The 25,459-nt window shown below is 63.6% G+C and overlaps 1 protein-coding gene across 1 annotated transcript in view; it reads right to left on the reverse strand.

The window, feature by feature from the left end:
- LOC129405883 (collagen alpha-1(XIII) chain-like) overlaps positions 1 to 25,459 on the reverse strand; it is an 844,713-nt gene that overhangs the window by 254,426 nt on the left and 564,828 nt on the right. The window lies entirely within an intron of this gene.

The raw sequence follows: 25,459 nt of genomic DNA on the forward strand, positions 1-25,459 counted from the left end.
ACGCATGCGCAATGCGCTCTGGCTCCCACGCTTGCGCAGTGCGCCTTGGCCGCCACGAATGCGCAGAGCGCTCTTGCCGACATGCATGCGCAGTGCGCCTTGGCCACGATGCATGCGCAGTGCGCTCTGGCCGCCACGCATGCGCAGTGCGCCTTGGCCGCTACGAATGCGCAGTGCGTTCTGGTCGCCATGCATGCGCAATGCGCTCTAACCCCCACGCATGCGCAGTGTGCTCTGGCCGCTACTCATGCACAGTGCGCTCTGGCCGCCACGAATGCGCAGTGCGCTCTTGCCGACACGCATGCGATGTGAGCTCTGGCCGCCACGCATGCGCAGTGCGCTCTGGCCACCAGGCATGCGCAGTGCGCTCTGGCGGCCACGCATACGCAATGCGCTCTGGCCCCCACGCATGCGCAGTGTGCTCTGGCCGCTACTCATGCGCAGTGCGCTCTGGCCGCCACGCATGCGCAGTGCGCTCTGGCCGCCACGCATGCGCAATGAGCTCTGCTCTCCACGCATGCGCAATGTGCTCTGGGCGCCACGCATGCGCAGTGCGCTCTGGCCGCCACGCATTCGCAATGCGCTCTGGCCGCCACACATGCGCAATGAGCTCTGGCCACCAGGCATGAGAAAGAACAACAATCCAGGTAATGGTAGTTCTTATGTAGCCTGGTTGCCCCGCTTCTGACGTGCTCTATTGGCTCTCGCCAATCACCCCATATGAGGTGGCGCTCATCAACTGTCTCTCGCCAATCATCCCATATGAGTTCGCGCTCATCTATTGGCTCCCGCCAATCACCCCATATGAGGTCTCTCTATCATGGCCACCACGTATGCGCAATGCGCTCTGGCCACCACGCATGCGCAATGCGCTCTGGCCGCCACGCATGCGCAGTGCTCTTTGGCCGCCACGCATGCGCAGTGTGCTCTGGCCGCAACGCATGCGCTGTGCGCTCTGGCCGCCACGCATGCGCTGTGCGCTGTGGCCACCACGCATGCGCAGTGCGGTCAGGCCCCCACGATTGCGCAGTGCGCTCTGGCCGCCACACAAGCGCGGTGCGCTCTGGCCACCACGCATGCGCAGTGCGCTCTGGCCGCCACGCATGCGCTGTGCGCTCTGTCCGCCACGCATGCGCAGTTCGCTCTGGCCCACACGCATGCGCAGTGCGCTCTTGCCGCCACGCAAGCGCAGTGCGCTCTGGACACCACGCATGCGCAGTGCGCTATGGCCGCCACGCATGCGCAGTGCGCTCTGGCTGCCACGCATGCGCAATGCGCTCTGGCTGCCACGCATGCGCAGTGCGCTCTGGCTGCCACGCATGCGCAATGCGCACTGGCAGCCACACATGCGCAATGCGCTCTGGCCGCCACGCATGAGAAAGAACAACAACCCGGGTAATGGCAGTCCTTATATAGCCTGGTTTTCCCGCCTCTGACGTGGTCTATTGGCTCTCGCCAATCACCCCATATGAGGTGGCGCTCATCAATTGGCTCTCGCCAATCACCCCATATGAGTTCGCGCTCATCTAATGGCTCCCGCCAATCACCCCATATGAGGTCTCTCTATCATGGCCACCACGTATGCGCAAAGCGCTCTGGCCGCCACGCATGCGCAATGCGCTCTGGCCGCCACGCATGCGCAGTGCTCTCTGGCCGCCACGCATGTGCAGTGCGCTCTGGCCGCCACGCATGCGCAGTGCGCTCTGGCCACCACGCAAGCGCGGTGCGCTCTGGCCACCACGTAGGCGCAGTGCGCTCTGGCCGCCACATATGCGCAGTGCGCTCTGGCCGCCACGCATGCGCAGTGCGCTCTGCCCCGAACGCATGAGCAATGCGCTCTGGCCGCCACGCATGCGCAGTGCGCTCTGGCCGCCACGTATGCTCAGTGTTCTCTGGCCGCCACGCATGTGCGATGCGCTCTGGCCGCCACGCATGCACTGTCTGCTCTGGCCGACAAGCATGCGCAATGCGCTCTGGCCCCCACGCATGCGCAGTGCGCTCTGGCCGCCACGCAAGCGCAGTGCGCCTTGGCGGCCACGAATGAGCAGTCGCACTGGTCGCCACGCATGCGCAGTGCGCCCTGGCCGCCACGCAAGCGCAGTGCGCCTTGGCCGCCACGAATGCGCAGTCGCTCTGGTCGCCACGCATGCGCAGTGCTCCTTGGCCAACACGCATGCGCAGTGCGCTCTGGCCGCCACGCATGCGCAGTGCGCCTTGGCCACCACGCATGCGCAGTGCGCTCTGGCCGCCACGCATGTTCAGTGCGCCTTGGCCACCACGAATGCGCAGTGCGCTCTGGTCGCCACGCATGCGCAGTGCGCTCCGGCTGCCACGCATGCGCAATGCGCACTGCCTGCCACGCATGCGCAATGCGTTCTGGCCGCCACGCATGTGAAAGAACAACAACCCGGGTAATGGCAGTCCTTATATAGCCTGGTTGCCCCGCCTCTGACGTGGTGTATTGGCTCTCGCCAATCACCCCATATGAGGTGGCGCTCATCAATTGGCTCTCGCCAATCACCCCATATGAGTTCGCGCTCATCTATTGGCTCCTGCCAATCACCCCATATGAGGTCTCTCTATCATGGCCACCACGTATGCGCAATGCGCTCTGGCCGCCACGCATGCGCAATGCGCTCTGGCCGCCACGCATGCGCAGTGCTCTTTGGCCGCCACGCAGGCGCAGTGTGCTTTGGCCGGAACGCATGCGCTGTGCGCTCTGTCAGCCACGCATGCGCAGTGCGCTCTGGCCACCACGCATGCGCAGTGCGATCAGGCCCCCACGCATGCGCAGTGCGCTCTGGCCGCCACGTATACGCTGTGCTCTCTGGCCGCCACACATGCGCAGTGCGCTCTGGCCGCCAGGCATGCGCTGTCTGCTCTGGCCGACACGAATGCGCAGTGCGCTCTGGCCGCCACGCATGCGCAGTGAGCGCTGGCCGCCACGCATGCGCAGTGCGCCTTGGCCGCCACGAATGCGCAGTGCGCTCTGGTCGCCACGCATGCGCAGTGCGCCTTGGCCAACATGCATGCGCAGTGCGCTCTTGCGGCCACGCATGCGCAGTGCGCTCTGTCCGTCACGCATGCGTAGTGCGCTCTGGCCGACATGAATGCGCAGTGCGCTCTGGCCCCCACGCATGCGCAGTGCGCTCTGGCTGCCACGCTTGCGCAGTACGCTCTGGCCGCTAGGCATGCGCAGTGCGCTCTGGCCGCCACGCATTAGAAAGAACAACAACCCGGGTAATGGCAGTCCCCATATGAGGTGGCGCACATCTATTGGCTCTCACCAATCACCCCATATGAGGTGGTGCTCATCTATTGGCTCCCGCCAATCACCCCATATAGGTCACTCTGTCATGGCCTCCACGCATGCGCAGTGCGCTCTGGACCCCACGCATGCGCAATGCGCTATGGCCGCCATGCATGCGCAGTGCGCTCTGGTAGCCACGCACGCGCAATGCGCTCTGGCCCCCACGCATGCGCAATGCTCTCTAGCCACCACGAATGCGCAGTGCGCTCTGGCCCCCACGAATGCGCAATGCGCTCTGGCCACCACGAATGCGCAGTGCGTTCTGGCCGCCATGAATGCGCAGTGCGCTCTGGCACCCACGCATGAGAAAGAACAACAACCCGGGTAATGGCAGTCCTTATATAGCCTGGTTGTCCCGCCTCTGACGTGGTCTATTGGCTTTCGACAATCACCCCACAGGAGGTGGCGCTCATATATTGGCTCCCGCCAATCACCCCATATGAGGTCACTCTGTCATGGCTACCAAGTATGCGCAATGCGTTCTGGCCGCCACGCATGCGCATTGCGCTTTGGCCGCCAGGAATGCGCAGTGCGCTCTGGCCCCACGCATGCGCAATGCGCTCTGGCCGCCACGAATGCGCAGTGCGCTCTGGCCGCCACGCATGCGCAGTGCACCTTGGCCGCCATACATGCGCAGTGCGCTCTGGCCGCCACGCATGCGCAGTGCGCCTTGGCCGCCACGAATGCGCAGTGCGCTCTGTCGCCACGAATGCGCAGTGCGCTCTGGCCGCCAGGCATGCGCAGTATGCTCTGCCCGCCACGCATGCGCATTGCGCTCTGGCCACCACGCATGTGCAGTGCGCTCTGGCCGCCACGCATGCGCAGTGCGCTCTGGCCGCCACGCATGCGCAGTGCGCTCTGGCCGCCACACATTAGAAAGAACAACAACCTGGGTAATGGCAGTCCCCATATGAGGTGGCGCTGATCTATTGGCTCTCACCAATCACCCCATATGAGGTGGTGCTCATCTATTGGCTCCCGCCAATCACCCCACATAGGTCACTATGTCATGGCCGCCACGCATGCGAAATGCGCTCTGGCCGCCACGCATGAGAAAGAACAACAACCCGGGTAATGGCAGTCCTTATATAGCCTGGTTGCCCCGCCTCTGACATGGTCTATTGGCTTTCGACAATCACCCCACATGAGGTCGCGCTCATCTATTGGCTCCCGCCAATCACCCCATATGAGGTCACTCTGTCATGGCAACCAAGTATGCGCAATGCGCTCTGGCCGCCAAGCATGCGCAATGCGCTCTGGCCGCCACGCATGCGCAGTGCGCTCTGGCCGCCACGCATGCGCAGTGCGACTTGGCCGCCATGCATGCGCAGTGCGCTCTGGCCGCCACGCATGCGCAGTGCGCTTTGGCCGCCACGCATGCGATGTGCACCTTGGCCACCATGCATGCGCAGTGCGCTCTGGCCGCCATGCATGCGCAGTGCGCTCTGGCCGCCACGCATGCGCAGTGCGCTCTGGTCGCCACGCATGCGCAGTGCGCCTTGGCCGCCACGCATGCGCAGTGCGACTTGGCAACCATGCATGCGCAGTGCGCTCTGGCCGCCATGCATGCGCAGTGCGCCTTGGCCGCCACGAATGCGCAGTGCGTTCTGGTTGCCACGCATGCGCAGTGCGCCTTGGCCGCCACGCATGCGATGTGCGCTCTGGCCGCCACGCATGCGCAGTGCGCGTTGGCCGCCAGGCATGCGCAGTGCGCTCTGGCCGCCACGCATGCGCAATGCGCTCTGGCCCCCACGCATGCGCAGTGCGCTCTGGCCGCCACGCATGCGCAGTGCGCTCTGGTCGCCACGCATGCGCAGTGCGCTCTGGCCACCACGCATGCGCAATGAGCTCTGGCCCCCACACATGCGCAATGCGCTCTGGCCGCCATGCATGCGCAGTGCGCTCTGGCCGCCACGCATGCGCAATGAGCTCTGGTCTCCACGCATGCACAATGTGCTCTGGGCGTCACGCATGCGCAGTGCGCTCTGGCCGCCACGCATTCGCAATGCGCTCTGGCCGCCACACATGCGCAATGCGCTCTGGCCACCACGCAAGAGAAAGAACAACAACCCTGGTAATGGTAGTTCTTATATAGCCTGGTTGCCCCGCTTCTGACGTGCTCTATTGGCTCTCGCCAATCACCCCATATGAGGTGGCGCTCATCAATTGGCTCTCGCCTATCACCCCATATGAGGTGGCGCTCATCAATTGGCTCTCGCCAATCACCCCATATGAGGACGCGCTCATCTATTGGCTCCCGCAAATCACCCCATATGAGGTCTCTCTATCATGGCCACCACGTATGCGCAATGCGCTCTGGACGCCACGCATACGCAATGCGCTCTGGCCGCCACTCATGCGCAATGCGCTCTGGCCACCACGCATGAGAAAGAACAACAACCCGGGTAATGGCAGTCCTAATATAGCCTGGTTGCCCCGCCTCTGACGTGGTCTAGTGGCTTTCGACAATCACCCCACATGAGGTGCCATTCATCTCTTGGCTCCCACCAATCACCCCATATGAGGTCACTCTGTCATGGCTACCAAGTATGCGCAATGCTCTCTGGCCGCCACGCATGCGCAATACGCTCTGGCCCCCACGCATGCGCATTGCGCTCTGGCCGCCACGAATGCGCAGTGCGCTCTGGCCCCCACGCATGCGCAATGCGCTCTGGCCGCCACGAATGCGCAGTGCGCTCTGGCCGCCACGCATGCGCAGTGCGCCTTGGCCGCCATACATGCGCAGTGCGCTCTGGCCGCCACGCATGCGCAGTGTGCCTTGGCCGCCACGAATGCGCAGTGCGCTCTGTCGCCACGCATGCGCAGTGCGCCTTGGCCGCCAGACATGCGATGTGCGCTCTGGCCGCCACGCATGCGCAGTGCGCTCTGGCCACCAGGCATGCGCAGTGTGCTCTGCCCGCCACGCATGCGCAATGCGCTCTGGCCCCCACGCATGCGCAGTGCGCTCTGGCCGCCACGCATGCGCAGTGCGCTCTGGCCGCCACGCTTGCGCAGTGCGCTCTGGCCGCCACGCATGAGAAAGAACAACAACCCGGGTAATGGCAGTCCCCATATGAGGTGGCGCTCATCTATTGGCTCTCACCAATCACCCCATATGAGGTGGTGCTCATCTATTGGCTCCCGCCAATCACCCCATATAGGTCACTATGTCATGGCCGCCACGCATGCGAAATGCGCTCTGGCCGCCACGCATGAGAAAGAACAAAAACCCGGGTAATGGCAGTCCTTATATAGCCTGGTTGCCCCGCCTCTGACATGGTCTATTGGCTTTCGACAATCACCCCACATGAGGTCGCGCTCATCTATTGGCTCCCGCCAATCACCCCATATGAGGTCACTCTGTCATGTCTACCAACTATGCGCAATGCGCTCTGGCCGCCACGCATGCGCAATGCTCTCTGGCCGCCACGCATGCGAAGTGCGCTCTGGCCGCCATGCATGCGCAGTGCGACTTGGCCGCCATGCATGCGCAGTGCGCTCTGGCAGCCACGCATGCGCAGTGCGCCTTGGCCGCCACGAATGCGCAGTGTGCTCTGGTCGCCACGCATGCGCAGTGCGCCTTGGCCGCCACCCATGCGCAGTGCGTCTTTGCCGCCATGCATGCGCAGTGCGCTCTGGCCGCCACGCATGCGCAGTGCGCCTTGGTCGCCACGCATGCGCAGTGCGCTCTGGCCGCCACGCATGAGAAAGAACAACAACCCGGGTAATGGCAGTCCCCATATGCGGTGGCGCTCATCTATTGGCTCTCACCAATCACCCCATATGAGGTGGTGCTCATCTATTGGCTCCCGCCAATCACCCCATATAGGTCACTCTGTCATGGCCGCCACGCATGCGAAATATGCTCTGGCCGCCACGCATGAGAAAGAACAACAACCCGGGTAATGGCAGTCCTTATATAGCCTGGTTGCCCCGCCTCTGACGTGGTCTATAGTCTCGCCAATCACCCCACATCAGGTCGCGCTCATCTATTGGCTCCCGCCAATCACCCCATATGAGGTCACTCTGTCATGGCTACCAAGTATGCGCAATGCGCTGTGGCCGCCACGCATGCGCAATGCGCTGTGGCCTCCACGCATGCGCAATGCACTCTGGCCGACATGAATGCGCAGTGCGCTCTGGCCCCCACGCATGCGCAGTGTGCCTTGGCCAACACGCATGCACAGTGCGCTTTGGCAGCCACGAATGCGCAGTGCGCTCTGGCCGTCACGCATGCGCAGTACGCTCTGTCCGACATGAATGCGCAATGCGCTCTGGCCCCCACGCATGCGCAGTGCACTTTGGCCCGATCGCATGAGCAATGCGCTCTGGCCGCCATGCATGCGCAGTGCGCTCTGGCCTCCACGCATGCGCAATGCGCTCTGGCCCCCACGCATGCGCAGTGCACTTTGGCCCGATCGCATGAGCAATGCGCTCTGGCCGCCATGCATGCACAGTGCTCTCTGGCCGCCACGCATGCGCAGTGTGCTCTGGCCGCCACGCATGCGCTGTCTGCTCTGGCTGCCACGCATGCGCAGTGCGCTCTGGCCGCCACGCATGCGCAGTGCGCTCTGGCCCCCTACGCATGCGCAATGCGCTCTGGCCGCCACGCAAGCGCAGTGCCCCTTGGCCGCCACGAATGCGCAGTGCGCTCTGGTCGCCTCGCATGCTTAGTGCACCTTGGCCAACACGCATGCGCAGTGCGCTCTGGCGGCCACGCATGCGCAGTGCGCTCTGGCCGTCATGCATGCGCAGTGCGCCTTGGCCGCCACAAATGCGCAGTCGCTCTGGTCGCCCAGCTTGCGAAGTGCGCCTTGGCCAACACACATGCGCAGTGCGCCTTGGCCAACACGCATGCGCAGTGCGCTCTGGCGGCCATGCATGCGCAGTGCGCTCTGGCCGCCACGCATGCGCAGTGCGCCTTGGCCGCCACGCATGCGCAGTGCGCCTTGGCCGCCACGAATGCGCAGGTCGCTCTGGTCACCACTTATGCGCAGTGAGCCTTGGCAAACACGCATGCGCAGTGCGCTCTGGCGGCCACGCATGCGCAGTGCGCTCTGGCCGTCACGCATGCGCAGTGCGCTCTGGCCGACATGAATGCGCAGTGCGCTCTGGCCCCCACGCATGCGCGGTGCGCTCTGGCCGCCACGCATGCGCAGTGCGCTCTGGCCGCTAGGCATGCGAAGTGCGCTCTGGCCGCCATGCATGAGAAAGAACAACAACCCGGGTAATGGCAGTCCCCATATGAGGTGGCGCTCATCTATTGGCTCCCGCCAATCACCCCATATAGGTCACTCTGTCATGGCCGCCAGGCATGCGAAATGCGCTCTGGCCGCCACGCATGAGAAAGAACAACAACCCGGGTAATGGCAGTCCTTATATAGCCTGTTTGCCCCGCCTCTGACGTGGTCTATTGGCTTTCGACAATCACCCCACATGAGGTGGCGCTCATCTATTGGCTCCCGCCAATCACCCCGTATGAGGTCACTCTGTCATGGCTACCAAGTATGCGCAATGCCCTCTGGACGCCACGCATGCGCAATGCGCTGTGGCCGCCACGCATGCGCAATGCACTCTGGCCGCCAGGCATGCGCAATGCGCTCTGGCCGCCACACGTGCGTAGTGCGCTCTGGCCGCCACGCATATTCAGTGCGCTCTGGCCGCCACGCATGTGCTGTGCGCTCTGGCCGCCACGCATGCGCAGTGCGCTCTGGCCCCCAAGCATGCGCAGTGCGCTCTGGCCGCCACGCAAGCGCAGTGCGCTCTGGCCCCCAAGCATGCGCAGTGCGCTCTGGCCGCCACGCATGCGCAGTGCGCTTTGGCCCCCACGCATGCGCAGTGCGCCTTGGCCGCCACGAATGCGCAGTGCGCTCTGGTCGCCACGCATGCGCAGTGCGCCTTGGCCAACACGCATGCGCAGTGCGCTCTTGCGGCCACGCATGCGCAGTGCGCTCTGTCCGTCACGCATGCGCAGTGCGCTCTGGCCAACATGAATGCACAGTGCGCTCTGGCCCCCACGCATGCGCAGTGCGCTCTGGCTGCCACGCTTGCGCAGTACGCTCTGGCCGCTAGGCATGCGCAGTGCGCTCTGGCCGCCACGCATTAGAAAGAACAACAACCCGGTTAATGGCAGTCTCCATATGAGGTGGCGCTCTTCTATTGGATCTCACCAATCACCCCATATGAGGTGGTGCTCATCTATTGGCTCCCGCCAATCACCCCATATAGGTCACTCTGTCATGGCCTCCACGCATGCGCAGTGCGCTCTGGACCCCACGCATGCGCAATGCGCTATGGCCTCCACGCATGCGCAATGTGCTCTGGGCGCCACGCATGCGCAGTGCGCTCTGTCCGCCACGTATTCGCAATGCGCTCTGGCCACCACGAATGCGCAGTGCGCTCTGGCCCCCACGCATGCGCAATGCGCTCTAGCCACCACGAATGCGCAATGCGCTCTGGCCGCCACGAATGCGCAGTGCGCTCTGGCCCCCACGCATGAGAAAGAACAACAACCCGTGTAATGGCAGTCCTTATATAGCCTGGTTGCCCCGCCTCTGACGTGGTCTATTGGCTTTCGACAATCACCCCACATGAGTTGGCGCTCATATATTGGCTCCCGCCAATCACCCCATATGTGGTCACTCTGTCATGGCTACCAAGTATGCGCAATGCGCTCTGGCTGCCACTCATGCGCAATGCGCTCTGGCCCCCACGTATGCGCATTGCGCTCTGGCCGCCACGAATGCGCAGTGCGCTCTGGCCCCCACGCATGCGCAATGCGATCTGGCCACCACGAATGCGCAGTGCGCTCTGGCCGCCACGCATGCGCAGTGCGCCTTGGCCGCCATGCATGCGCAGTGCACTCTGGCCGCCACGCATGCGCAGTGCGCCTTGGCCGCCACGAATGCGCAGTGCGCTCTGGTCGCCAGGCATGCGCAGTGCGCCTTGGCTGCCACGCATGCGATGTGCGCTCTGGCCGCTAGGTAGGCGCAGTGAGCTCTGGCCGCCACGCATGAGAAAGAACAACAACCCGGGTAATGGCAGTCCCCATATGAGGTGGCGCTCATCTATTGGCTCTCACCAATCACTCCATATGAGGTGGTGCTCATCTATTGGCTCCCGCCAATCACCCCATATAGGTCACTCTGTCATGGCCGCCACGCATGCGAAATGCGCTCTGGCCACCACGCATGAGAAAGAACAACAACCCGGGTAATGGCAGTCCTTATATAGCCTGGTTGCCCCGCCTCTGACGTAGTCTATTGCTTTCGACAATCACCCCACATGATGTCGCGCTCATCTATTGGCTCCCGCCAATCACCCCATATGACGTCACTCTGTCATGGCTACCAAGTATGCGCAATGCGCTATGGCCGCCACGCATGCGCAATGCGCTCTGGTCCCCACGCATGCGCAATGCGCTCTGGCCGCCACGAATGCGCAGTGCGCTCTGGCAGCCACGCATGCGCAGTGCGCTCTGGCCGCCACGAATGCGCAGAACGCTCTTGCCGACACGCATGCGAAGTGCGCCTTGGCCACGATGCATGCGCAGTGCGCTCTGGCCGCCACGCATGCGCAGTGCGCTCTTGCCGACACGCATGCGATGTGCGCTCTGGCCGCCACGCATGCGCAGTGCGCTCTGGCCGCCAGCATGCGCAGTGCGCTCTGGAGGCCACGCATGCGCAATGCGCTCTGGCCCCCACGCATGCGCAGTGTATTCTGGCCGCTACTCATGCGCAGTGTGCTCTGGCCGCCACGCATGCGCAGTGCGCTCTGGCCGCCACGCATGCGCAATGAGCTCTGGCCTCCACGCATGCGCAGTGTGCTCTGGGCGACACGCATGCGCAGTGCGCTCTGGCCGCCACGCATTTGCAATGCGCTCTGGCCGCCACACATGCGCAATGAGCTCTGGCCACCACGCATGAGAAAGAACAACAATCCGGGAAATGGTAGTTCTTATATAGCCTGGTTGCCCCGCTTCTGACGTGCTCTATTGGCTCTAACCAATCACCCCATATGAGGTGGCGCTCATCAATTGGCTCTCGCCAATCATCCCATATGAGTTCGCGCTCATCTATTGGGTCCCGCCAATCACCCCATATGAGGTCTCTCTATCATGGCCACCACGTATGCGCAATGCGCTCTGGCCGCCACGCATGCGCAGTGCGCTCTGGCCGCCACGCATGCGCAGTGTGCTCGGGCCGCAACGCATGCACAGTGCGCTCTTGCCGCCACGCAAGCGCAGTGTGCTCTGGACACCACGCATGCGCAGTGCGCTCTGGCCGCCACGCATGCGCAGTGCGCTCTGGCCGCCACGCATGCGCAATGCGCACTGGCGGCCACGCATGCGCAATGCACTCTGGCCGCCACGCATGCGCAGTTTGCTCTGGCCGCCACGCATGCGCTGTGCGCTCTGGCCGCCACCCATGCACAGTGCGCTCTGTCCGCCACGCATGCGCAGTGCGATCAGGCCCCACGCATGCGCAGTGCGCTCTGGCCGCCACACAAGCGCAGTGCGCTCTGGCTGCCACGCATGCGCAATGCGCACTGGCTGCCACGCATGCGCAATGCGTTCTGGCCGCCACGCTTGTGAAAGAACAACAACCCGGGTAATGGCAGTCCTTATATAGCCTGGTTGCCCCGCCTCTGACGTGGTCTATTGGCTCTCGCCAATCACCCCATATGAGGTGGCGCTCATCAATTGGCTCTCGCCAATCACCCCATATGAGTTCGCGCTCATCTATTGGCTCCTGCCAATCACCCCATATGAGGTCTCTCTATCATGGCCACCACGTATGCGCAATGCGCTCTGGCCGCCACGCATGCGCAGTGCTCTTTGGCCGCCACGCATGCGCAGTGTGCTCTGGCCGCAACGCATGCGCTGTGCGCTCTGTCCGCCACGCATGCGCAGTGCGCTGTGACCACCACGCATGCGAGGTGCGGTCAGGCCCCCACGCATGCGCAGTGCGCTCTGGCCGCCACGCATGCGCTGTGCTCTCTGGCCGCCAAACATGCGCAGTGCGCTCTGGCCGCCACGCATGCGCTGTCTGCTCTGGCTGACACGAATGCGCAGTGCGCTCTGGCCGCCACGCATGCGCAGTGCGCGCTGGCCGCCACGAATGCGCAGTGCGCTCTGGTCTCCACGCATACGCAGTGCGCCTTGGCCAACACGCATGCGCAGTGCGCTCTTGCGGCCACGCATGCGAAGTGTGCTCTGTCCGTCATGCATGCGCAGTGCGCTCTGGCCGACATGAATGCGCAGTGCGCTCTGGCCCCCACGCATGCACAGTGCGCTCTGGCCGCCACGCTTGCAAAGTGCGCTCTGGCCGCTAGGCATGCGCAGTGCGCTCTTGACGCTACGCATTAGAAAGAACAACAACCCGGGTAATGGCAGTCCCCATATGAGGTGGCGCTCATCTATTGGCTCTCACCAATCACCCCATATGAGGTGGTGCTCATCTATTGGCTCCCGCCAATCACCCCATATAGGTCACTCTGTCATGGCCTCCACGCATGCGCAGTGCGCTCTGGACCCCACGCATGCGCAATGCGCTATGGCCGCCATGCATGCGCAGTGCGCTCTGGTAGCCACGCACGCGCAATGCGCTCTGGCCCCCACGCATGCGCAATGCGCTCTAGCCACCACGAATGCGCAGTGCGCTCTGGCCCCCACGAATGCGCAATGCGCTCTGGCCACCACGAATGCGCAGTGCGCTCTGGCCGCCATGAATGCGCAGTGCGCTCTGGCCCCCACGCATGAGAAAGAACAACAACCCGGGTAATGGAAGTCCTTATATAGCCTGGTTGCCCCGCCTCTGACGTAGTCTATTGCTTTCGACAATCACCCCATATGATGTCGCGCTCATCTATTGGCTCCTGCCAATCACCCCATATGACGTCACTCTGTCATGGCTACCAAGTATGCGCAATGCGCTATGGCCACCACGCATGCGCAATGCGCTCTGGCCCCCACGCATGCGCAATGCGCTCTGGCCGCCACGAATGCACAGTGCGCTATAGCAGCCACGCATGCGCAGTGCGCTCTGGCCGCCACGAATGCGCAGAGCGCTCTTGCCGACACGCATGCGCAGTGCGCCTTGGCCACGATGCATGCGCAGTGGGCTCTGGCCGCCACGCATGCGCAGTGCGCCTTGGCCGCCACGAATGCGCAGTGCGCTCTGGTCGCCACGCATGCGCAATGCGCTCTGGCCCCCACGCAAGCACAGTGTGCTCTGGCCGCTACTCATGCGCAGTGCGCTCTGGCCGCCAGGAATGCGCAGTGCGCTCTTGCTGACACGCATGCGATGTGCGCTCTGGCCGCCACGCATGCGCAGTGCGCTCTGGCCGCCAGGCATGCGCAATGCGCTCTGGCGGCCACGCATGCGCAATGCGCTCTGGCCCCCACGCATGAGAAAGAACAACAACCCGGGTAATGGCAGTCCTTATATAGGCTGGTTGCTCCGCCTCTGACGTGATCTATTGGCTCTAGCCAATCACCCCATGTGAGGTGGCGCTCATCTATTGGCTCTCGCCAATCACACCTATGAGGTCGCGCTCATGTATTGGCTCCCGCCAATCACCCCATATGAGGTCTCTCTGTCATGGCCACCACGTATGCGCAATGCACTCTGACCGCCACGCATGCGCAATGCTCTCTGGCCGCCATGCATACGCAATGCTCTCTGGCCGCCACGCATGAGAAATAACAACAACCCTGGTAATGGCAGTCCTTATATAGCCTGGTTTCCCCGCCTCTGACGTGGTCTATTGGCTCTCGCAAATCACTCCATATGAGGTCTCTCTGTCATGTCCACCACGTATGCGCAATGCGCTCTGGCCGCGAAGCATGAGCAATGCGCTCTGGCCGCCACGCATGCGCAATGCTCTCTGGCGGCCACGCATGCGCAATGCGCTCTGGCCACCACGCATGCGCAGTGCGCTATGGGCGCCACGCATGCGCAGTGCGCTCTGACCGCCATGCATGCGCAATGCGCTCTGGCACCGACGCATGCACAGTGCGCTCTGGCCGCCACGAATTTGCAGTGCTCTCTGGCCGCCACGCATGCGCAATGCTCTCTGGCCGCCACGCATGCACAGTGCGCTCTGGCCGCCACGCATGCACAGTGCGCTCTGGCCCCCACGCATGCGCAGTGCGCTCTGGTCGCCACGCAAGAGCAGTGCGCTCTGGCCGCCACGCCTGCGCAGTGCGCTCTGGCCGCCACGAATGCGCAGTGCTCTATTGGGCCACGCATGCGCATTGCGGTCTGGCCGCCACACAAGCGCAGTGCGCTCTGGCCGCCACGCATGCGCTGTCTACTCTGGCCGACACGCATGCGCAGTGCGCTCTGGCCGCCACGCATGCGCAGTGCGCGCTGGCCCCCACGCATGTGCAGTGCGCGCTGGCCGCCACGCATGCGCAGTGCGCCTTGGCCGCCACGAATGCGCAGTGCGCTCTGGTCGCCACGCATGCGCAGTGCGCCTTGGCCAAAACGCATGCGCAGTGCGCTCTTGCGGCCACGCATGCGCAGTGCGCTCTGTCTGTCACGCATGCGCAATGCGCTCTGGCCGACATGAATGCGCAGTGCGCTCTGGCCCCCAAGCATGAGCAGTGCGCTCTGGCCGCCACGCTTGCGCAGTGCGCTCTGGCCGCCACACATGAGAAAGAACAACAACTCTGGTAATGGCAGTCCTCATATAACCTGGTTGCCCCGCCTCTGACGTAGTCTATTGCTTTCGACAATCACCCCACATGAGGTCGCGCTCATCTATTGGCTCCCGCCAATCACCCCATATGAGGTCACTCTGTCATGGCTACCAAGTATGCGCAATGCGCTCTGGCCGCCAAACATGCGCAATGCGCTCTGGCCCCACGCATGCGCAATGCGCTCTGGCCGCCACGAATGCGCAGTGCGCTCTGGCAGCCACGCATGCGCAGTGCGCCTTCGCCGCCACGAATGCGCAGTGAGCTCTTGCCTACCCGCATGCGCAGTGCGCCTTGGCCGCCATGCATGCGCAGTGCGCTCTGGCCGCCACGCATGCGCAGTGTGCCTTCGCCGCCACGAATGCGCAGTGCGCTCTGGTCGCCACACATGCGCAGTGCGCCTTGGCCGCCACGCATGCGTTGTGCGCTCTGGCCGCCACGCATGCGCAGTGCGCTCTGGCCGCCAGGCATGCGCAGTGCGCTCTGGCCGCCACGCATGCGCAATGCGCTCTGGCCCACACGCATGCGCAGTGTTCTCAGCCGCCACTCATGCGCAGGCACTCTGGCCGCCACGCATGCGCAGTGCGCTCTGGCCGCCACGCATACGCAATGAGCTCTGGCATTCACGCATGCGCAATGTGCTCTGGGCGCCACGCTTGCGCAGTGCACTCTGGCCGCCACGCATTCGCAATGCGCTCTGGCCGCCACAAATGCGCTATGCGCTCTGGCCACCACGCATGAGAAAGAACAACAATCCGGGTAATGGTAGTTCTTATATAGCCTGGTGCCCCGCTTCTGACGTGCTCTATTGGCTCTCGCCAATCACCCCATATGAGGTGGCGATCATCAATTGGCTCTCGCCAATCATCCCATATGAGTTCGCGCTCATCTATTGGGTCCCGCCAATCACCCCATATGAGGTCTCTCTATCATGGACACCACGTATGCGCAATGCGCTCTGGCCACCACGCATGCGCAATGCGCTCTGGCCGCCACGCATGCGCAGTGCTCTTTGGCCGCCACGCATGCGCAGTGTGCTCGGGCCGCAGCGAATGCGCAGTGCGCTCTAGCCGCCACGCAAGCGCAGTGTGCTCTGGACACCACGCATTCGCAGTGCGCTCTGGCCGCCACGCATGCGCAGTGCGCTCTGGCCGCCACGCATGCGCAATGCGCACTGGCAGCCACGCATGCGCAATGCACTCTGTCCGCCACGCATGCGCAGTGCGCTCAGGCCCCACGCATGCGCAGTGCGCTCTGGCCGCCACACAAGCGCAGTGCGCTCTGACCGCCACGCATGTGCAGTGCGCTCTGGCCGCCACGCATGCGCAGTGCGCTCTGGCTCCCACGCATGCGCAGTGTGCTCTCGCTGCCACGCATGCGCAATGCGCACTGGCTGCCACGCATGCGCAATGCGTTCTGGCCGCCACGCATGTGAAAGTACAACAACCCGGGTAATGGCAGTCCTTATATAGCCTGGTTGCCCCGCCTCTGACGTGGTCTATTAGCTCTCGCCAATCACCCCATATGAGGTGGCGCTCATCAATTGGCTCTCGCCAATCACCCCATATGAGTTCGCTCTCATCTATTGGCTCCCGCCAATCACCGCATATGAGGTCTCTCTATCATGGCCACCACGTATGCGCAATGCGCTCTGGCCGCCACGCATGCGCAATGCTCTCTGGCCGCCACGCATGCGCTGTGCGCTCTGGCCGCCACGCATGCGCAGTGCGCTCTGGCCGCCACGCATGCGCTGTGTGCTCTGGCCGCAACGCATGCGCTGTGCGCTCTGGCCGCCACGCATGCGCAGTGCGCTCTGGCTGCCACGCATGCGCTGTCTGCTCTGGCCGACACGAATGCGCAGTGCGCTCTGGCCGCCACGCATGCGCAGTGCGCTCTGGCTGCCACGAATGCGCAGTGCGCTCTGGCCGACACGCATGCGCAGTGCGCCTTGGCCGCCATGCATGCGCAGTGCGCTCTGGCCGACACGAATGCGCAGTGCGCCTTCGCCGCCACGAATTCGCATTGCGCTCTGGTTGCCACGCATGTGCAGTGCGCCTTGGCCGCCACGAATGCGATGTGTGCTCTGGCCGCCACGCATGCGCAGTGCGCTCTGGCGGCCAGGCATGCGCAGTGCGCTCTGGCCGCCACGCATGCGCAATGCGCTCTGGCCCCCACGCATGCGCATTGCGCTCTGGCCGCCACTCATGCCCAGTGCGCTCTGGCCGCCACGCATGCGCAGTGCGCTCTGGCCGCCACGCGTGCGCAATGAGCTCTAGCCGCCACACATGCGCAATGCGCTCTGGCCGCCATGTATGCGCAGTGCGCTCTGGCCGCCACGCATGCGCAATGAGCTCTGGCCTCGACGCATGCGCAATGTGCTGTGGGCGCAACGCATGCGCAGTGCGCTCTGGCCGCCATGCATTCGCAATACGCTCTGGCCACCACACATGCGCAATGCGCTCTGGCCACCACGCATGAGAAAGAACAACAACCCGGGTAATGGTAGTTCTTATATAGCCTGGTTGCCCCGCTTCTGACGTGCTCTATTGGCTCTCGCCAATCACCCCATATGAGGTGGCGCTCATCTATTGGCTCCCGCCAATCACCCCATATGAGGTCTCTCTATCATGGCCACCACGTATGCGCAATGCGCTCTGGCCGCCACGCATGCGCAATGCGCTCTGGCCGCCACGCATGCGCAGTGTGCTCTGGCCGCCACGCATGCGATGTGCGGTCTGGCCGCCACGCATGCGCAGTGCGCTGTGGCCACCACGCATGCGCAGTGCGGTCAGGCCCCCAGACATGCGCAGTGCGCTCTGGCCTGCACACAATCGCGGTGCGCTCTGGCCACCACGCATGCGCAATGCGCTCTGGCTGCCACGCATGAGAAAGAACAACAACCCGGGTAATGGCAGTCCTTTTATAGCCTGCTTGCCCCGCCTTTGACGTGGTCTATTGGCTCTCGCCAATCTCCCCATATGAGGTCTCTCTGTCATGTCCACCACATATGCGCAATGCGCTCTGGCCGCAAAGCATGCACAATGCGCTCTGGCCGCCACGCATGCGCAGTGCACTCTGGGAGCCACGCATGCGCAGTGCGCTCTGGCCGCCAGGCATTCGAAATGCGCTCTGTCCGCCACGCATTAGAAAGAACAACTACCCGGGTAATGGCAGTCCTTATATAGCCTGGTTGCCCCGCCTCTGACATGGTCTATAGCTCTCGCCAATCACCCCACATGAGGTCGCGCTCATCTATTGGCTCCCGCCAATCACCCCATATGAGGTCACTCTGTCATGGCTACCAAGTATGCGCAATGCGCTGTGGCCGCCACGCATGCGCAATGCGCTATGGCCTCCACGCATGCGCAATGCACTCTGCCCGACATGAATGCGCAGTGCGCTCTGGCCCCCACGCATGCGCAGTGCGCCTTGGCCAACACGCATGCACAGTGCGCTTTGGCGGCCACGAATGCGCAGTGCGCTCTGGCCGTCACGCATGCGCAGTACGCTCTGGCCGACATGAATGCGCAATGCGCTCTGACCCCCACGCATGCGCAGTGCGCTTTGGCCCGATCGCATGAGCAATGCGCTCTGGCCGCCATGCATGCGCAGTGCGCTCTGGCAGCCACGCATGCGCAGTGCGCCTTGGCCGCCACGCATGCGCAGTGCTCTCTGGCCGCCACGCATGCACAGTGCGCTCTGGCCGCCACGCATGCGCTGTCTGCTCTGGCTGCCACGCATGCGCAGTGCGCTCTGGCCGCCACGCATGCGCAGTGCGCTCTGGCCGCCACGCAAGCGCAGTGCCCCTTGGCTGCCACGAATGCGCAGTCGCTCTGGTCGCCCCGCTTGCGAAGTGCGCCTTGGCCAACACGCATGCGTAGTGCGCTCTTGCCGCCACGCATGCGCAGTGCGCCTTGGCCGCCACAAATGCGCAGTCGCTCTGGTCGCCCCGCTTGCGCAGTGCGCCTTGGCCAACACGCATGCGCAGTGCGCCTTGGCCAACACGCATGCGCAGTGCGCTCTGGCGGCCACGCATGCGCAGTGCGCTCTGGCCGCCACGCATGAGCAGTGCGCCTTGGCCGCCACGCATGTGCAGTGCGCCTTGGCCGCCACGAATGCGCAGGGCGCTCTGGTCTCCACGCATGCGCAGTGAGCCTTGGCCAACACGCATGCGCAGTGCGCTCTGGCGGCCACGCATTCGCAGTGCGCTCTGGCCGTCACGCATGCGCAGTGCGCTCTGGCCGACATGAATGCGCAGTGCGCTCTGGCCCCCACGCATGCGCGGTGCGCTCTGGCCGCCACGCATGCGCAGTGCGCTCTGGCCGCTAGGCATGCGAAGTGCGCTCTGGCCGCCATGCATGAGAAAGAACAACAACCAGGGTAATGGCAGTCCCCATATGAGGTGGCGCTCATCTATTGGCTCCCGCCAATCACCCCATATAGGTCACTCTGTCATGGCCGCCAGGCATGCGAAATGCGCTCTGGCCGCCACGCATGAGAAAGAACAACAACCCGGGTAATGGCAGTCCTTATATAGCCTGTTTGCCCCGCCTCTGACGTGGTCTATTGGCTTTCGACAATCACCCCACATGAGGTCGCGCTCATCTATTGGCTCCCACCAATCACCCCGTATGAGGTCACTCTGTCATGGCTACCAAGTATTCGCAATGCCCTCTGGACGCCACGCATGCGCAATGCGCTCTGGCCGCCACGCATGCGCAATGCACTCTGGCCGCCAGGCATGCGCAATGCGCTCTGGCCGCCACGTATGCGCAATGCGCTCTGGCCGCCAAGCATGCGCTGTGCGCTCTGGCCGCCACGCATGCGCAATGCACTCTGGCCGCCAGGCATGCGCAGTGCGCTCTGGCCGCCACGCATGCGCATGCGCTCTGTCCACCACGCATGCGCAATGCGCTCTGGCAGCCACGCATGCGCAGTGCGCTCTGGCCCCCACGCATGCGCAGTGCGCTCTGGCCGCGACGCATGCACAGTGCGCTCTGTCCGCCACGCATGTTCAGTGCGATCTGGCCCACACGCATGCGCAGTGCGCTCTGGCCGCCACACAAGCGCAGTGCGCTCTGGCCGCCACGCATGCGCAGTGCACTCTGGCCTCCACGCATGCGCAGTGCGCTCTGGCTGCCACGCATGCGCAATACGCACCGGCAGCCACGCATGCGCAATGCGCTCTGGCCGCCACGCATGAGAAAGAACAACAACCCGGGTAATGGCAGTCCTTATATAGCCTGGTTGCTCCGCCTCTGACGTGATCTATTGCCTCTAGCCAATCACCCCATATGAGGTGGCGCTCATCTATTGGCTCTCGACAATCACACCTATGAGGTCGCGCTCATGTATTGGCTCCCGCCAATCACCCTATATGAGGTCTCTCTGTCATGGCCACCACGTATGCGCAATGCACTCTGGCCGCCACGCATGCGCAATGCTCTCTGGCTGCCATGCATGCGCAATGCGCTCTGGCCGCCACGCATGAGAAAGAACAACAACCCGGGTAATGGCAGTCCTTATATAGCCTGGTTTCCCCGCCTCTGACGTGGTCTATTGGCTTTCGACAATCACCCCACATGAGGTGGCGCTCATATATTGGCTCCCGCCAATCACCCCATATGAGGTCTCTCTGTCATGTCCACCACGTATGCGCAATGCGCTCTGGCCGCGAAACATGAGCAATGCGCTCTGGCCGCCACGCATGCGCAATGCTCTCTGACGGCCACGCATGCGCAATGCGTTCTGGCCACCACGCATGCGCAGTGCGCTATGGGCGCCACGCATGCGCAGTGCGCTCTGACCGCCATGCATGCGCAATGCGCTCTGGCACCGACGCATGCACAGTGCGCTCTGGCCGCCACGAATTTGCAGTGCTCTCTGGCCGCCATGCATGCGCAATCCTCTCTGGCCGCCACGCATGCACAGTGCGCTCTGGCCCCCACGCATGCGCAGTGCGCTCTGGCCGCCATGCAAGAGCAGTGCTCTCTGGCCGCCACGCCTGCACAGTGCGCTCTGGCCGCCACGAATGCGCAGTGCTCTATTGCCGCCACGCATGCGCATTGCGGTCTGGCAGCCACGCATGCGCAGTGCGCTCTGGCCGCCACGCATGTGCTGTCTACTCTGCCGACACGCATGCACAGTGCGCTCTGGCCGCCACGCATGCGCAGTGCGCGCTGGCCGCCACGCATGCGCAGTGCGCCTTGGCCGCCACGCATGCGCAGTGCCCTCTGGCTGCCACGCATGCGCAGTGCGCTCTGGCCCCCACGCATGCGCAGTGCGCGCTGGCCGCCACGCATTCGCAGTGCGCCTTGGCCGCCACGAATGCGCAGTGCGCTCTGGTCGCCACGCATGCGCAGTGCGCCTTGGCCAACACGCATGCGCAGTGCGCTCTTGCGGCCATGCATGCGCAGTGCGCTCTGTCCGTCACGCATGCGCAGTGCGCTCTGGCCGACATGAATGCGCAGTGCACTCTGGCCCCCACGCATGCGCAGTGCGCTCTGGCCGCCACGCTTGCGCAGTGCGCTCTGGACGCTAGGCATGCGCAGTGGGCTCTGGCCGCCATGCATTAGAAAGAACAACAACCCGGGTAATGGCAGTCCCCATATGAGGTGGTGCTCATCTATTGGCTCCCGCCAATCACCCCATATAGGTCACTCTGTCATGGCCTCCACGCATGCGCAGTGCGCTCTGGACCCCACGCATGCGCAATGCGCTATGGCTGCCATGCATGCGCAGTGCGCTCTGGTAGCCACGCATGCGCAATGCGCTCTGGCCCCCACGCATGCGCAATGCGCTCTAGCCACCACGAATGCGCAGTGCGCTCTGGCCCCCACGCATGCGCAATGCGCTCTGGGCGCCACGAATGCGCAGTGCGCTCTGGCCGCCACGCATGCCCAGTGCGCCTTGGCCACCATGCATGCGCAGTGAGCTCTGGCCGCCACGAATGCGCAGGGCGCTCTGGTCGCCACGCATGCGCAGTGCGCCTTGGCCGCCACGCATGCGATGTGCTCTCTGGCTGCCACGCATACGCAATGAGCTCTGGCCTCCACGCATGCGCAATGCGCTCTGGCCGCCATGCATGCGCAGTGCGCTCTGGCCACCACGCATACGCAATGAGCTCTGGCCTCCACGCATGCGCAATGTGCTCTGGGCGCCACGCATGCGCAGTGCGCTCTGTCCGCCACGCATTCGCAATGTGCTCTGGCCACCACGAATGCGCAGTGCGCTCTGGCCCCCACGCATGCGCAATGCGCTCTGGCCACCACGAATGCGCAATGCGCTCTGGCCGCCACGAATGCGCAGTGCGCTCTGGCCCCCACGCATGAGAAAGAACAACAACCCGTGTAATGGCAGTCCTTATATAGCCTGGTTGCCCCGCCTCTGACGTGGTCTATTGGCTTTCAACAATCACCCCACATGAGGTGGCGCTCATATATTGGCTCCCGCCAATCACCCCATATGTGGTCACTCTGTCATGGCTAACAAGTATGCGCAATGCGCTCTGGCCGCCACGCATGCGCAGTGCGCTCTGGCCCCCACGCATGCGTAATGCGATCTGGCCACCACGAATGCGCAGTGCGCTCTGGCCCCCACGCATGCGCAATGCGATCTGGCCACCACGAATGCGCAGTGCGCTCTGGCCGCCACGCATGCGCAGTGCGCCTTGGCCGCCATGCATGCGCAGTGCACTCTGGCCGCCACGCATGCGCAGTGCGCCTTGGACGCCACGAATGCGCAGTGCGCTCTGGTCGCCAGGCATGCGCAGTGCGCCTTGGCTGCCACGCATGCGATGTGCGCTCTGGCCGCCAGGTATGCGCAGTGAGCTCTGGCCGCCACGCATGAGAAAGAACAACAACCCGGGTAATGGCAGTCCCCATATGAGGTGGCGCTCATCTATTGGCTCTCACCAATCACCCCATATGAGGTGGTGCTCATCTATTGGCTCCCGCCAATCACCCCATATAGGTCAGTCTGTCATGGCTGCCACGCATGCGAAATGCGCTCTGGCCGCCACGCATGAGAAAGAACAACAACCCGGGTAATGGAAGTCCTTATATAGCCTGGTTGCCCCGCCTCTGACGTAGTCTATTGCTATCGACAATCACTCCACATGATGTCGCGCTCATCTATTGGCTCCCGCCAATCACCCCATATGACGTCACTCTGTCATGGCTACCAAGTATGCGCAATGCGCTATGGCCGCCACGCATGCGCAATGCGCTCTGGCCCCCACGCATGCGCAGTGCGCTCTGGCCGCCACGAATGCGCAGAGCGCTCTTGCCGACACGCATGCGCAGTGCGCCTTGGCCACGATGCATGCGTAGTGCGCTCTGGCCGCCACGCATGCGCAGTGCGCCTTGGCCACGATGCATGCGTAGTGCGCTCTTGCCGACACGAATGCGATGTGCGCTCTGGCCGCCACGCATGCCCAGTGCGCTTGGCCGCCAGGCATGCGCAGTGCGCTCTGGCGGCCACGCATGCGCAATGCGCTCTGGCCGCAACGCATGCGCTGTGCACTCTGGCCGCCACGCATGCGCTGTGCGCTGTGGCCACCACGCATGCGCAGTGCGGTCAGGCCCCCACGATTGCGCAGTGCGCTCTGGCCGCCACACAAGCGCGGTGCGCTCTGGCCACCACGCATGCGCAGTGCGCTCTGGCCGCCACGCATGCGCTGTGCACTCTGGCCGCCACGCATGCGCAGTGCGCTCTGGCCCACACGCATGCGCAGTTCGCACTTGCCGCCACGCAAGCGCAGTGCGCTCTGGCCCCCACGCATGCGCAGTGTGCTCTGGCCGCTACTCATGCGCAGTGTGCTCTGGCCGCCACACATGTGCAGTGCTCTCTGGCCGCCACGCATGCGCAATGAGCTCTAGCCTCCACGCATGCGCAATGTGCTCTGGGCGACACGCATGCGCAGTGCGCTCTGGCCGCCACGCATTCGCAATGCGCTCTGGCCGCCACACATGCGCAATGAGCTCTGGCCACCACGCATGAGAAAGAACAACAATCCGGGTAATGGTAGTTCTTATATAGCCTGGTTGCCCCGCTTCTGACGTGCTCTATTGGCTCTCGCCAATCACCCCATATGAGGTGGCGCTCATCAACTGGCTCTCGCCAATCATCCCATATGAGTTCGTGCTCATCTATTTGCTCCCGCCAATCACCCCATATGAGGTCTCTCTATCATGGCCACCACGTATGCGCAATGCGCTCTGGCCACCACGCATGCGCAATGCGCTCTGGCCGCCACGCATGCGCAGTGCTCTTTGGCCACCACGCATGCGCAGTGTGCTCTGGCCGCAACGCATGCGCTGTGCGCTCTGGCCGCCACGCATGCGCTGTGCGCTGTGGCCACCACGCATGCGCAGTGCGGTCAGGCCCCCACGATTGCGCCGTGCGCTCTGGCCGCCACACAAGCGCGGTCCGCTCTGGCCACCACGCATGCGCAGTGCGCTCTGGCCGCCACGCATGCGCTGTGCGCTCTGGCCACCACGCATGAGAAAGAACAACAATCCGGGTAATGGTAGTTCTTATATAGCCTGGTTGCCCCCCTTCTGACGTGCTCTATTGGCTCTCGCCAATCACCCCATATGAGGTGCGCTCATCAACTGGCTCTCGCAAATCATCCCATATGAGTTCGCGCTCATCTATTTGCTCCCGCCAATCACCCCATATGAGGTCTCTCTATCATGGCCACCACGTATGCGCAATGCGCTCTGGCCACCACGCATGCGCAATGCGCTCTGGCCGCCACGCATGCGCAGTGCTCTTTGGCCGCCACGCATGCGCAGTGTGCTCTGGCCGCAAGGCATGCGCAGTGCGCTCTGGCCGCCACGCATGCGCAATGCGCTCTGGCTGCCACGCATGCGCAGTGCGCTCTGGCTGCCATGCATGCGCAATGCGCACTGGCAGCCACGCATGCGCAATGCGCTCTGGCCGCCACGCATGAGAAAGAACAACAACCCGGGTAATGGCAGTCCTTATATAGCCTGGTTGCCCCGCCTCTGACGTGGTCTATTGGCTCTCGCCAATCACCCCATATGAGGTGGCGCTCATATATTGGCTCCCGCCAATCACCACATATGAGGTCACTCTGTCATGGCTACCAAGTATGTGCAATGCGCTCTGGCCGCCATGCATGCGCAATGCGCTCTGGCCCCCACGCATGCGCATTGCGCTCTGGCCGCCATGCATGCGCTGTGCACTCTGGCCGCCACGCATGCGCAGTGCGCCTTGGCCGTCACGAATGCGCTGTGTGCTCTGGTCGCCAGGCATGCGCAGTGCGCCTTGGCTGCCACGCATGCGATGTGCGCTCTGGCCGCCAGGTATACGCAGTGAGCTCTGGCCGCCACGCATGAGAAAGAACAACAACCCGGGTAATGGCAGTCCCCATATGAGGTGGCGCTCATCTATTGGCTCTCACCAATCACCCCATATGAGGT

This window comes from Sorex araneus, chromosome 6 (genome assembly GCF_027595985.1).
Source record: "Sorex araneus isolate mSorAra2 chromosome 6, mSorAra2.pri, whole genome shotgun sequence".
In the NCBI taxonomy this organism is placed as follows: domain Eukaryota; kingdom Metazoa; phylum Chordata; class Mammalia; order Eulipotyphla; family Soricidae; genus Sorex; species Sorex araneus.